Consider the following 13982-nt stretch of genomic DNA (forward strand, 5'->3'; position numbering starts at 1 on the left):
CATACACCTTACTTTTCATGATTCCCTCCAATACCACCCATTTTTCTGTTCTAAACCTAAAAAATGCCTTTTTCACAATTCCTTTACACTCAAATTCCCAAAACCTCTTTGCCTTTACGTGGGAAAACCCTGACACCCACATTTCACATCAGCTCACCTGGTGTGTATTACCTCGGGGTTTCAGAGACAGCCCCCACCTTTTCGTGCAGGCCCTTGCTCGCGACCTCTGTATCTTATCCCTAAAACTGTCCACTCTCCTTCAATGTGTTAATGATCTGCTCCTGCGTAGCCCCTCTCAAAGAGACTGCAACGCCCATACTATCTCTCTCTTTTAAACTTTTTGGCAGAATGGGGGTATTAGGTCTCCCCCAAGAAAGCACAAATATGCACCCCTTAGTCACCTATCTAGGCGTGGCTCTACCCCGCAAATCCGAGGGCTCACAACCAACTGCATATCCCTCCTCCAGTCCCTCCCGCCTCCACAAACTAAGCAAGAAATTCTCTTTTCTAGGACTAGCAGGATATTTTAGGCTCTGGGTTCCCTCCTTCGCTCTACTTGCCAAACCGTTACACCAAGCTGCTAAAGGCCCTCTCCATAAGCCTTCAAACCCTGCACAGCCTATTATCCAGCCTTTCCGTCTACTCCAGAAGGCTCTCACCTCAGTCCCCATCCTCACTCTCCCAGACCTCACCAAACCTTCCTGCCTCTATACCAACGAACGGCGTGGAGTTGTACTGGTGTTCTAACCCAGTCTAAGGGACCCACCCTCCAGGTTGTTGCCTACTTCTCTAAACAGCTTGAAGTCACAGTTCTTGGACAGCCTGCCTGCCTCTGAGCATTGGCAGCAGCCGCTGTCTTCACCCTTGAAAGCCTAAAACTATCTCTCCATGCCAACCTAACAGTTTATTCAACCCATAACATCAAAGATATGCTAGCTCACTGCAGTGTACTGTCTCATCTCTGTGCCACGGCTCCTCCAACTGTATGCTCTATTCGTAGAAACTCCCCACATCACCGTGCTAACCAGCTCCCATCTAAACCCGGCCATGCTCTTACCTGAAGCTACAACTGCCCAAGACCCTACACACTTCTGTGTAAACACCGTTCAAACCTTTCTTACTACACCTTTTCCAAACCTAACAGATCAACCCATTCCAGATGCCTCCTTTACTTGGTTTGTAAATGGCAGCTCCTTCCTACATCAAGGACACCGGAATGCTGGCTATGCTTTAGTGTCACTCCCCCACTACACACTATTGAAGCCAAGCCGGACAACAGATCAACATCTATTCAAATTCTCGTTATCTGTTCCATAGTGCACTCACACTCGTCCATCTGGAAAGAATGGGGTTTCCTAACTGCAAAAAACACTCCTGTCATAAATGGCTCTCCCATCAGCAAGCTCCTTCAAGCTGCCAGGCACCCGCAGAAAGTTGCCATCATTCATTGCAGGGGCCACCCAACCCCAGGCAATCCTATACTGGCTGGAAATGTGCTAGCAGATCAGGTAGCCAAAAAAGTAGCCCTACAACCCATGCAAGGCCAGTTTCTGTCCCTGTCCTTGTTCTATCCTCTTTACTCCTCAGAAGAAAAGGAGGACTTCTGAGCCCAAAACCTTCAAAAGCAAGGACCATGGTGTGTCAAGGAAGGGCACTTCGTTGTTCCTCACTCTCAAAACCTTCCTCACCTCCAAAGCCTCTACAACTCTTTCCATGTCAGTTACAAACCTCTCCTGCAACTTCTCCGCCCTATGCTCACTTGTCCTCATCTTTCCAGCCGTGTTTGAGAAATTACACAGTCCTGCTCTATCTGCCACTCGGTATCACCCCAGGTCTCCCTCCAGTCGCCGCCTTTTCCTACCTACCAAGGGCAGGGCCAGGTACCTGGGCAAGATTGGCAAGTAGATTTCACTCACATGCCGCCCAATAAACAGCTCTGCTATCTTCTGATCTTTACCTGTACTTTCTCCAGGTAAGTAGAAGCGTTCCCAACAACTTCAGAAGGTACAAATATCGTCACACAAACTCTCATCATGCATATAATTCCCTGTTTTGGACTCCCAACATCCGTCCAGTCCAATAACGGGCCCACCTCCATCAGCCAAATTACCCAAGGCGTCTCTTCGTCCTTAAGAATAAAGTAAGTTCTCCACATACCCCACAGGCCTCAATCTTCAGGCAAAGTTGAAAAATATTAACTCTGTCCTTAAAGCCCGATTCACCAAGCTGGCTCTGGAAATTCACCAGTCACGGACAAAATATCTCCCTTTTGCCCTCATGAAACTCGGCGCAACACCAAAAGCACCCTCTTTTTATAGTCCCTTTAAAATCATGTATGGCTGAACTTTTGTCTTAGGGCTTCCATCCTTACCAGACTCAGCCACGTGGGAATTACCTCCCCTCCTTAATCCACACACGGTCCTTTATTCATAAAGCAGCAGATGAGGCCATGCCTTTCCCTGTCGACGCCTCCTTGTCCTCTCAACATAACTGTCTTGTGGGCACAGACATATTTCCAGACAATCCAGACGATGCTCCTGCTATGACACGGTGAATATCAACCCGTCTCTCAAGAATACTAAAAAAGTAAGGTTCCCTTCTCAGGCCCAGTCCCAAAGCGCAAGGCTACTTGTGCCAGCAAAATAGCAGAAGCAGGAAGGTGTCAGGGAGCAGAAGCAGGAAGAAAGCTGGCCGGAAGACACCTACCCTGGCTGACACGTACACCTGAAGATCAAGAAGGAGGCCATCCGGGTACAATGTAGCAGTTACATCAGACTAAGACACTTCCTGTTTACAGGAGACTATAAATCCTTTGCCCCATCCTCACTTGGTGCTGACGCCATTTTAGGTCTCAGCCCGCCTGCACCCAGGCACTCATTAAAACAGCGTGTTGCTCCATGCTGCCTGGTGTTGTCTGTCAGTGCGCTCTTGGGGTTTGAACTGATATAAGAACCTCACAAGTAGGTCTCGGCCTCATTTTGCCCAACCACTATTCAAGATGGAGTTGCTCTGGTTCAAATATCTCTGACAATATTGAAAACTTAACATGCTTACATCCCTCAATGTGGCACATTCAGATTCTCCCTAGTGACACACCCGCTTCTTCATCACCAACAGGGCTCCACTTCACAATCTGCCCATGCCATTCCTTCTACCAGTCGAGGGAGGGCCACCACTACTTCCAAATGCCTCTCCAAAATCACCTTATATAGGCAGAAAGCTTGTCAAGATGAATTCTGTCTGGGGTCATTTATTTTATATCCTTTTGGCACTCTGAAAATTCAGTGCACTCAACTCTCACAGCTATTGCTTTTCAACTGTTGTCACAGAAACTCACTTGTGTATTTGGTCTCTACCCTGTTCCTCAGCACTTGAAGGCGGGACCCGTCTTTCATGCGTGGTTCCTAACAGTGCTCAAATAGAAATATGTTTTCCCCCAACTCTTACAATGAGGTGGGAGAATTTTCATATTGTTTTTTTTTTTTTTTCGAGACGGAGTCTCACTCTGTTGCCCAGGCTGGAGTACAGTGGTAGGATCTTGGCTCACTGCAAGCTCCGCCTCCTGGGTTCACGCCATTCTCCTGCCTCAGCCTCCTGAGTAGCTGGGACCACAGGTGCCCGCCACCACGCCCAGCTAATTTTTTGTATTTTTAGTAGAGATGGGGTTTCACCGTGTTAGCCAGGATGGTCTCGATCTCCTGACCTCATGATCCTCCCATCTCGGCCTCCCAAAGTGCTGGGATTATAGGTGTGAGTCACTGAGCCCGGCCAAGTTTTCATATTGTTCTTATTCTCATTTTCTCCATAATTTGTATGGATGTAGGTATGTCCATGTCGTTATAAAGAGAATGTAAGCACATTAAATAAACTTTGAAAAGTAAAGAAAAACCTGGCATAGTTCACCACCCAACTCTAAGCATTGTTATAAGTCCTTGAAGCTTTCATGACAGTAAAAGGAAACAGGTCTTGTTTGATGCAACTTTTGCAGAGTTGAACAAATGATTTTGGATTTGCAGATTTGAAGTTGGAATGTATCATAAGATGGCCTTGGTAGTTTAGCATAGCTGTGATTAAGAAGACGTATTCTTCCTGGGTTGATGAATCCTGGCTCAGCCATTAACCAGCTGTGTGACTTTAGGCAAGCTGCTTAATCTCTCTGACTCTGGGCATATCTGTATGCCTTCAGAAAATGTTATTCCACTACACATACATTACATATATTCCTCATTTTACATAATGTCCCATGCAAGCAGCTACCCTGACTATTACACAGTCTTCATAACCAACCTTCAAATTGTTCTATAATATTCTATTTAATCAGCGGCTCAGAGTTAAGTAAATGTTTTCTTTTTGATGAAATGCAGTGTTTTAATAACTGAAAAAAAGATCAATGTCTTCAATTTGTAGTGGGTAAATAAATGAATTATCTGCCATCTCCTGGGTACTCTGTGTAAAATAAAATAAAATAAAATAAAAACCCACAACACCCTGGGTAGAGCCCAAACCCACTGTACTTCATTTATATTCCCAATGAGAACAACCTGGAATGAGCCTTCCACGAACCCCTTTACAGGCACGATCCATCAGCCCTGTGAAGCGTGGGAACACACCTGCGATTAAATGAACCACTCATTCCCTCAGAGCAGTCCCTTCTCAGTGCCCATGGCCACCAGGGCTGCCGCCAGCACATCCCCCACAGCCCAAGGCCCCACCTAGTTATTACACAGAGCATGAGGGGCTCTTTGGTCAACAAGGTATGTCGCAGGGACAGCGTCTCCTGCCACGGATTCAGTCGCACGCTGGTAGATGTATTCATGGGCCTCAGTTATCCCTGTCTTCCTGGGTTTTGGTTTCTCTTCTGTCATTCTTATCCACATAGTGACCACGTAATGGCCCTTATGCTCAGCTAGCATAAGCAAACACCCTCCCTCCAGTCTCCTGGTGTGTGAGTAAGATCCTCTTCCTCCATATCACTAACATACACGCACATGCACTGTACAGATAATTTCTCTATCTTCAGTTCCCGAAAACAGAGGAATTTTTGTTTCATTCCTCTCCTAAGCCCTAAGTCTGTGCTTCTGTCCACTCCACAGGGGTGCTTTTGTTCCATATACGCTGCACTCACCTCTGCTCTCCTGGCCGGTGCTGTCTAGGTGCCCTTGGGTCTCTCCTGTGAGCCAGCTCTTCTCTTTTATTTATGTATTTATTTAGAGACAGGGTCTCACTGTCACCCAGGCTGGAGTGCAGTGGTGAGATCATGGTTCACTCCAGCCTTGACCTCCTGGACTCTAGTGATCCTCCCATCTCAGCCTCCTGAGTAGCTGGGACTACAGTTGTGCACCAACATGCCCAACTAATTTTTAAATTTTTTGTAGAGACAGGGTCTCACCATGTTGCCCAGGCTGGTCTTGAACTCCTGGGCTCAAAGGGATCCTCCCGCCTTGGCCTCCCAAAGTGTTGGGCTTATAGCCATGAGCCACCGCATCCAGCTCTTCTCTATTTCATCTTGTCTCTGTATTTAATATTAGGTTGGTGCAAATGTAATGGCGGTTTTTTCACTGCAACTACTTTTGCACCAACCTAAATACTTTAAAGAGGGCTGCTGGCCTTAAGAATCCCATGTCTTAATTATTTATGTATGGATTCTCTCCTTTTATTCCCCTAAATATGCTGATTCTGAAGTCAGATTCTCTCCTTTTTTTCCCCTAAAGATTTTGATTCTGAAGTCAGACAGATCTGGGTAACCTTGGGTCAGTTACTCAATTTCTTGAGCCTTGGTTTTCTCATCTGTAAAACAGGGCTCTATTAGTACCAACTTTCTTCACAGAGTTGTTGTGACAATTAAGTGATCTAATACATGTCCTGCACTTGGCACAGTGCTTGGGACTGAGAAAGCACACAAATGTTAGTAAGTATTACTACTGTTATCATCATTAATTATATTCATTAATAACAATCCTCGGTTGTTTAAAAAAAAGCCTATGTAGGCTGGGTGCAGTGGCTCACACCTGTAATCCCAGCACTTTGGGAAGCCAAAGCAGGCAGATCACCTGAGTTCAGGAGTTTGAGACCAGCCTGCGCAACATGGCGAAACCCTGATTCTACAGGGGAAAAAAACAACCAAAAAATCCCCAAAATTAGCTGGGCATGGTGGCGCAAACTTGTAGTCACAGCTACTTGGGTGGCTGAGGTGCGAGGATCAATTGAGCCTGGATTTGAAGGTTGCAGTGAGCCGAGATAGAGCCACTGCCCTCCAGCCTGGAAGAGAGATCCTGCCTCAAAATAAAATAAAAATAAAAATGCCTAAGGTGCCTTCAGAGCTTGTCATTTTCTAAATTTGTCCATCCCAGGCTTTCTCACCTCCGCCTAGGAACCTTATTCAATCTAAAACTCTTAACTCTTGGTTAATTTTTCTTTTCTGTGGACTTATAAAATTAAACCTACATTAAGAGTCAGAAGAATCCGAATTCTACTCTCATAGAAGAGTAAAAATGGCTATGACCCTGCACATGTAACAGTCTCTCTGAGTTCCATCTTTCTTGCCTGAAAAATGAAGAAGTTGGACCTGAACACATGTTCCCAAACACATTCCAGAAGCTTCCACCTTTTCAAAGACAATGGCCCCCTACACACAGACCTTTTGGTTAGAGCAGTGCCGTGCGCTGTGAACAAGCGAACACCCTAGCACCGCCCCCAAGCTGCACCTCTGTTGGCTCCGTGTCAGGATTTGGATGGTGTCTACACTGCCTGGCGCCTCAGCAACCTCAAAGGGCTGACCCAGACCCTTTGATAAAAAGAAGATTCTAATTGGTATAAACCTCAGCTCTGTAAGGAAGGAAAATGAACTGCAAGCTCTGCTGAAAAACTAGGACAAGATTCTCTTTAGCAAGTCTCCAGGTACTGCTCTGACAATCACTGGGTATCATGAGCCTTAAAACATGCCCCCGCCTGGTGCAGTGTCTCCTGATTAAACTGGCTGCCAGGTTGAGGGCATGGCAGGCAGAAGTGGCAAATTTCAAAACCACACAATTACTAGTAGTTTGGGAAAAACCGTTGGAAACACCATGCCAATCATTTAATTCATTTTCCAAGCTCTTTTTAAATGCAAAATATGCTAATATGTTGTTGGAGTGTCCAGCATGGAACCTGCTAAACCCAGGGCTGGTGGGAATGGAGCACGGCGAGAATAATGGCCCATTTTCCCTCTAGTGAAGAAAATAGGGCCGATGCCACTAGGCTCAAGTGTTTCTTTGTACTCCCTTCAGCTGCAGAAGGTGTGATCACCCTTAGAGTCACAGATTCGGGAATAATGGGCTTCTTTTCTGTGCAGAGCCCAAGTCCTGCTCCTGGTAAGTGAGATGTATCCTTGAGTTGTCTGTTAACTCCTCCTGGGGAGCAGGGGGTAATGAAGGAGGAAATAAAGAGAGGAAGAGAGGGGAATTTATGGCTTGATGGAATACATTAATTTAGGTCCAAAGGGGTTGGTGCAGTGTGGTTTCTGACAGATGACATAGTCCTGCTTTTTGTAGCCCTCCATTTCACTTACCTGCATATGGAGAAGGATAAATTACAGACCAGGAGTCTCTCTTTGAGGTTTCAGGTGAATCAGCTTCCTTACCAAATATTATAGCCATTTTGCCAAAAACCATGCATTCTTGCACCTATTTTATAATCCTTTTTTTTTTAAATGGAATCTCATCCTTTTGCCCAGGCTGGAGTGCAATGGTGCAATCTCGGCTCACTGCAACCTCCGCCTCCCGAGTTCAAGTGATTCTCCTGCCTCAGCCTCCCGAGTAGCTGGGATTACAGGCATGCATCACCACGCCCGGCTAATTTTGTCTTTTTAGTAGAGACAGGGTTTCTCCATGTTGATCAGGCTGGTCTCGAACTTCCAACCTTAGGTGATCTGCCCGCCTTGGCCTCCCAAAGTGCTGGGATTACAGGCGTGAGTCCCTGCGCCTGGCCTTCACCCATTTTATTCTACAACTAAAAGCTGCAGCTCCCTGTTATTTAATAAGCACATACTACTGGGTTCTATTTTGTGTACCCGGTACTGAACTAATCTTGGTGGTGGGGGTATAACACAGGAGTACATGTACATCTAGGCCTTTGTAGCCATTATTAACCCATTTATGCCAGAGATCGCAATTTTTTTGAACTTTTGCATTAGTGAAAAATCAGACCTTGGCGATGACCTTGAGCAGTAGGATCTAAATCACTCCACATACTTAGCATTCCAATAATGGAACACCAGGCATAAGTTGGTTAATTGAGCATCGACTATCTTCCCAGGACAACTAAATGCTTAACCATAACTATATACCTTGATTGCTGGGGGAGAGACACACATCCAGGTAAAAAGGAAGTGAGGTATGCACAAAAAAGGGGGAAAGCCGGACTGCAATCTACCAAGTGTCTCAAGGCTTGCCAACTGGTGACTGTGGCTGAATTTAGCACTCGGACAGGTTTTCTTTGACCTGTTCAATGTATTTTTTTGGGGTTTTCTTTTGAGACAGAGTCTCACTCTGTCACCCAGGCTGGAGTGCAATGGTGCGATCTTGGCTCACTGCAAACCTCCACCTCCCCAGTTCAAGTGATTCTCCTGTCTCAGCCTCCCGAGTGGCTGGGATTACAGGGGCCCACCACCATGCCCAGCTAATTTTTGTATTTTTAGTAGAGACAGTGTTTTACCATGTTGGTCAGGCTGGTCTGAACTCCTGACCTCAGGTGATCTGCCTGCTTCAGCCAATGGTTTAAACATTTTGAACATGTCTCATGGAAATCAAGATTTCCATCTTTTCTTGAAAAAAATAAAAAGGGACTATCTGGCATCACTGAGCCCACATTACTGCATGGAAACAGCCAGGGCTCAGTGGCAATCGTCCTTTTTGGACTGGATGTGGGCTCTCTAATTTGCCAAAGTCACCACCACTCCCTATTACTTACCTCTGGCTAGGCTCACTCATGCCATTGATGTACCTGGCCCTTGTATGCATTTGATTTTGCCTGCCTGGCCTAGGATAGGCTTCTTACCTTGCAGATGAGGAATCTGAGGACTAGAGAGAGAGAAGACAAGTACAGGTCTCTCTGCTGGACATCTGGGTTTGTGTAATTTTTATTATATCCCAGTGTGTGTCATCAAGGGCAACCTGCGAGGTACAGGGCACATTAAACACAGGAGGACCATCATAACTACCTGATGAGTAGATGAGCGAATGAATGAATAGATGGACAAGTCCAGGCCATAGATGCTGTAGGGTGTGGAGGGGCTTGTGGTGGGCAGGAGGCCTGGGGAAAAAGGGTGGAATAAGAGCAGGCCCAAAAGAGCTCAGGAAAGAAGTGGAGGGTTCTTGGCTTACTCTAGGACCTGAAGCTCCATTTATTCAGTGTTGCTTATTCGTTATTTTTAAGATGTATTTTTATTGTAAAGTAGAATAAAGACACAGAAAAGCACATAATGCATAAAACAGAGATTCCAAGCAGGGCCTCTCAGAGTGCCAGAGACCCGAGGACAGGGGATGTGAATAGGAGAGCTTCTTGGATTGGATCTCTCATTCATGAAATGACATGAATTTAAACTTTTGACACAGTCCATGCAAGACATAACTGAATGAAGCAGTCTGAATTTGGGACAATACCACCTAGAGGATACCCTAAATAATATATCTTAAATATAAATCTTGTGATAAACTAGTCCACAGCACCATTCTATTGCATAGCACTTTAGATGTCAAAAGAGCCAGCTTGTTGATTTAAATATTTTACAAACCTACCATTTTTGTAATCTGGTTTCAATATTTTTTCATACTTTCATATGTCAGGAGACTAAAAATATAGACTAAAATATGGTGGCCAGGATCTCTCTTGACCTCAGAGAGGCCTGATCCCACGGCAGAGCTAGAAAATCAGGAATTGGAGGGAGGCGGTTTAAGTTCACTGAACAAGAACAGGGATGGGGTGTAGGAAGACAGGGCATTTCTAGTTCAGCCAAGGCAGCCAGAACAACCCACATGCTTACCAAGTGCCAGGGATGTGCTGATGGTTGAGTATAATGATGATCAAGCCCCGGCCATAAGGGAGTCATGACCCAGCCAGGCAGCCAGGCACTAAGCCAGCTATAAAACAACGTGACAAGTACTGCGACAATGGGGCACAGAAGGTGTGGGGTCATCGGGGAAGAATGTGCATGTGTTTGAGGATATACCAACAGGCAGATGGTGTGACTGGAGGTGCAGCAGGCGGAATAGTGCCGTCACCCTCAAAAGATGTCCACATTCGAATCCCCAAAACTTGCAGTTATGTTCCCTTACATGGCAGAAAGGACTGCAGATGAGATTAGTTTCAGGATCTTGAGATGGGGAGATTATCCTGGCTTAACCAGGTAGGCTCAATGTAATCACGAGGATCTTTATGAGTGAAGGAGCCAGGCAGGAGAGTCAATGTTGGAATAATGTGGCTGGAGAAAGACTCAACTGATCACTGCCAGCTTTGAAGATGGACAGGGGCTGTAAATCAAAAAACATGGGCAGCCTCTGGAAACTGGAAAAGGCAAGAAAATGATTCTCCCTCTGACCTCCAGAAGGAACAGCCCTGCCGACACTCTAATTTTAGCTCAGTGAGGTCCATTTTGGACTTTTAAACTCCAGAACTGTCAAATAACAAATTTCTGTTGTTTTCTATCATCAGTTTGTGGTCATTTGTCACAGCAGCCATAGAAAACTAATACAGGAGGAGAATCAGACTAAGAGATGGGGGACCTAGGGGACTGGCCCCATATTGGTACCAGTGCTCCTCTTTGACTGTCTGTTTCTTTCTCTGAAAAACATGAGCACTGGGCTGGATGGTATCTAAGGTACCTTTCAGTTCTGACATTTTGTATTTTGATGGAAGAGGGGAAGAGCCACTGTACAATGGCTGACAACTTGTTGCGAGGGTTGACAGAGAACAGCACGTCCCGGAACATGTTCGGTTGGAATTTCCATTCTATGGGCTATGGGTGAGGGTTCATTCGAAGAGATCTCTCCATGCAGCAAATCACTACTGAGCATTTCCTAGGCCCTGTATGTTCTAGGCACTTAGAGTCAATGGTGCATGGGACAGGCTCTGTCCTCTGTCCTCATGGAGCTGAGATCAGGGAGTCAGCCAATGCACAGGTGAACTTCTAAGTACACAAGCTAATTTCTGCCAGTCATTAATGCCATAAAGAGAATGCATCCTGGTGATGAGAAAGAGCAGGTTTCCACAGGGCGGACAAGGCCAGCCTCCCAGGGTCAGATCTGACTCAGGACTAAGTGATGAGATGAGACAGGCATGAAAGAAAACGGGAACGAAATTTGAAAATATATTGAGCTCAACAAAATTAAACAGAATTATATGTGGGGGAGTTCTGAGGGTTTGAATGTCTGAATTGATTCATGTGTTCATTCGACACAGTGTTTTATTAAATCAGACAATATTCTAGGTGCCAGGGATACAGTCCTGAACAAAACAGGCAAGTGCCCTACAGCGTAGAGCTTCGTTACTGTGTGGAAGACAGATTACGCAAAAGTCAACAGGCAAATATGAAATCAGGAGGTAAAAGTACTCTGAAGAAGAACTGAGCAGGATGAGTGGATAGAAGGTGTCAACAGCAGCTGTAACTGGTCTGGGAAGACCCCTCAGAGGTGTCCATATCTGAGCAGATATCTAATATGCATTAGATCAGTATGCATTTCCCAAACTGAAATGACAAGGGAACCTCTTTGTCACAGAGCATCTTGCAGGACTGCTTCTGAGAACATGCTTTGAGAAACGCCGGCATGGAGACAGTCGGAGTAGAAAGTGAGATCTTCATACTCCCAAGACCTGGGTGCTCATGTTAGAACGGAGACTCTGAATCTCACAAATGCAAAGTAAGACCTTTCATATAGGAGGCTCATCATCCACCCCCAACTGGGAGGTCTCTGCTTGACTTCAGGATTGGCAAAGCACTGCACAAACTCTCCCCAGCTGCCCTGGATTCACGCTGGTTCTGCAGGGTTCACGAAGATGGAGAGTACATTTAACCCATGGTTAGATGAGACGGCCTTTGCAGGCCTGAGCAGATGCTAGGTTTTCACATGTCAGAGAGAGCTGAGTATAAGAACAGGAATCCTTCTCCTAGGATATTACATTGTTGTAAAGAACATGTGGCCAAGAGACAATGAGGAAGGTCCCCAGTTCCAGGGATCTTTGCCCAAGATTTCCTTCTGTCTTGATAACGGAATAAATTTGACACCCAAAGAACAGACACAAGATCTGGGACCCAGACCAGGACACATGCTGTATTCATGGGAAGGACACGTCCTGAGAGAGTTACTAACATTCTCCCCAAGGAGCTCATAGGGAATTTTACAGAAAACGAACCACCTGTCCCTGCAATGTCCTTTCCTGTCTAGAGGAGGCTGTCTGGACTTTCTCACAGCTGAAATCGGATGAGGTACATTATGTATTCAAGTCCTGTTGCAGCAAGCCTTCCAGCCTGCCACCCCGAGCCACCGCCTGCCCAGCTCCAGCAGAAACGCCTCTCTCGGGAGCAGTCTCCATTCACCATCCGCCAGGCCCAACACCCACCGGAGGACCACTCCAATAGCCTGGGCACAGGCCTTACCTGGTAGGTGGTGATGTCGCTGGCTTCCCACTTTGCCCCCGGCAAGAAGTCAATGCAGAGACAGATGGGAACAGTCTACCCCCTGAGAGCTGTCATCTTTTCCAGACCTCTGCTTCCCAGGAGTGAGGAGATGAGCATGGACCAAACCCGGGAGCAGTCTCTCTGCTTGGGAGGCTCTCGTCACCTTCTTGTCACCAGTCATCTTTTCAGCTCAGTTACCACTTCCTCTGGGAAGCTGTCTCCATCAGGGCAAATCCTGCCAGTTGGAGATTTTATGGCACATCAGGCCTCCTTTTATGAGCATGCCTCCTATGAGATGGCTTTGAGTCTGAGGTCTGCTACTCGCTGGTCCTTGAGCAAATCCCGTTGTCCCCTGGGCCTCAGGTTTTGAAGGGAGGGGGTTGATAAAATGCTCTCTCGGGTCCTTTTTGGTTCCAACCTCTGGAATTTCCCGTCCCAAAACAAGACCTGCCATCACAGCAGCAACCCAAGTGGAGGTCTTGACCTTCGGAAAATCCCCTTCCCTCACTGGGCCTTTGTTCACTTAGCACTAAAATCATGGGGTAAGCTATGATACTGGTTTCCAAGCTTTTTAAGGCACGAAATTCATTTTTTCAAAATGCAATCTATTACCTAATAGCAGTAAGAGTAGAGCTGCTTTGCTTGACATAGGAGCGAGGGTCTGGAAGGCTCCTTTCTGTTGGGCCTCTGAAGCATCCTCTCTCAATACGGCTCCTAGAAGCACAGTTTTAAAGTCACACTAGGCTGGGCACAGTGGCTCATACCTGTAATCCCAGCACTTTAGGAGGCCAAGGCAGATGGATCACCTGAAGTTAGGAGTTCAAGACCAGCCTGGCCAACCTGGTGAAACACTGTCTCTACTAAAAATACAAAAATTAGCCAGGCGTGGTGGTGCATGCCTGTAACCCCAGCTACTCGGGAGGCTGAGGCATGAGAATCACTTGAAACCAGGAGTTGGAGCTTGCAGGGAGCGGAGATGGTGCTACCACACTCCAGCCTGGGTGACAGAGTGAGGCTCCATCTCTAAATAAATAAATAAATAAAGTCATGCCTGTAGCATCACCGTGTATCAAGTTCCAATGTCTACCCGCTGTCTCCTCACATCTGTGTGTTGCCTGCATCCTGTGGGGTCCAGGGACCTTCTTTTGAGAAGTGTCCAAAAGATAACAAAGGCTTGCGTGCTCCTTCTTTTTTTTTTTTTTTTTTTTAAGTGTTTGATTTCAAATGAGGCTTCAAAGGACGTAAGATATGAAATTTATCCAGGCAGGAGGAGAGAAGCCAATAAATTAACCTATTTGCAAATCATTGCTATGGAAGCCAAAGCGCCAACAGT

At 46.2% G+C, this 13982-nt stretch overlaps 1 protein-coding gene across 1 annotated transcript in view; it reads right to left on the minus strand.

The window, feature by feature from the left end:
• Positions 1-13982, minus strand: part of ZHX2 (zinc fingers and homeoboxes 2) — a 192380-nt gene that overhangs the window by 137856 nt on the left and 40542 nt on the right. The window lies entirely within an intron of this gene.

The sequence above is a fragment of the Colobus angolensis genome, unplaced genomic scaffold (assembly GCF_000951035.1).
Source record: "Colobus angolensis palliatus isolate OR3802 unplaced genomic scaffold, Cang.pa_1.0 Scaffold295, whole genome shotgun sequence".
Taxonomy (NCBI): domain Eukaryota; kingdom Metazoa; phylum Chordata; class Mammalia; order Primates; family Cercopithecidae; genus Colobus; species Colobus angolensis.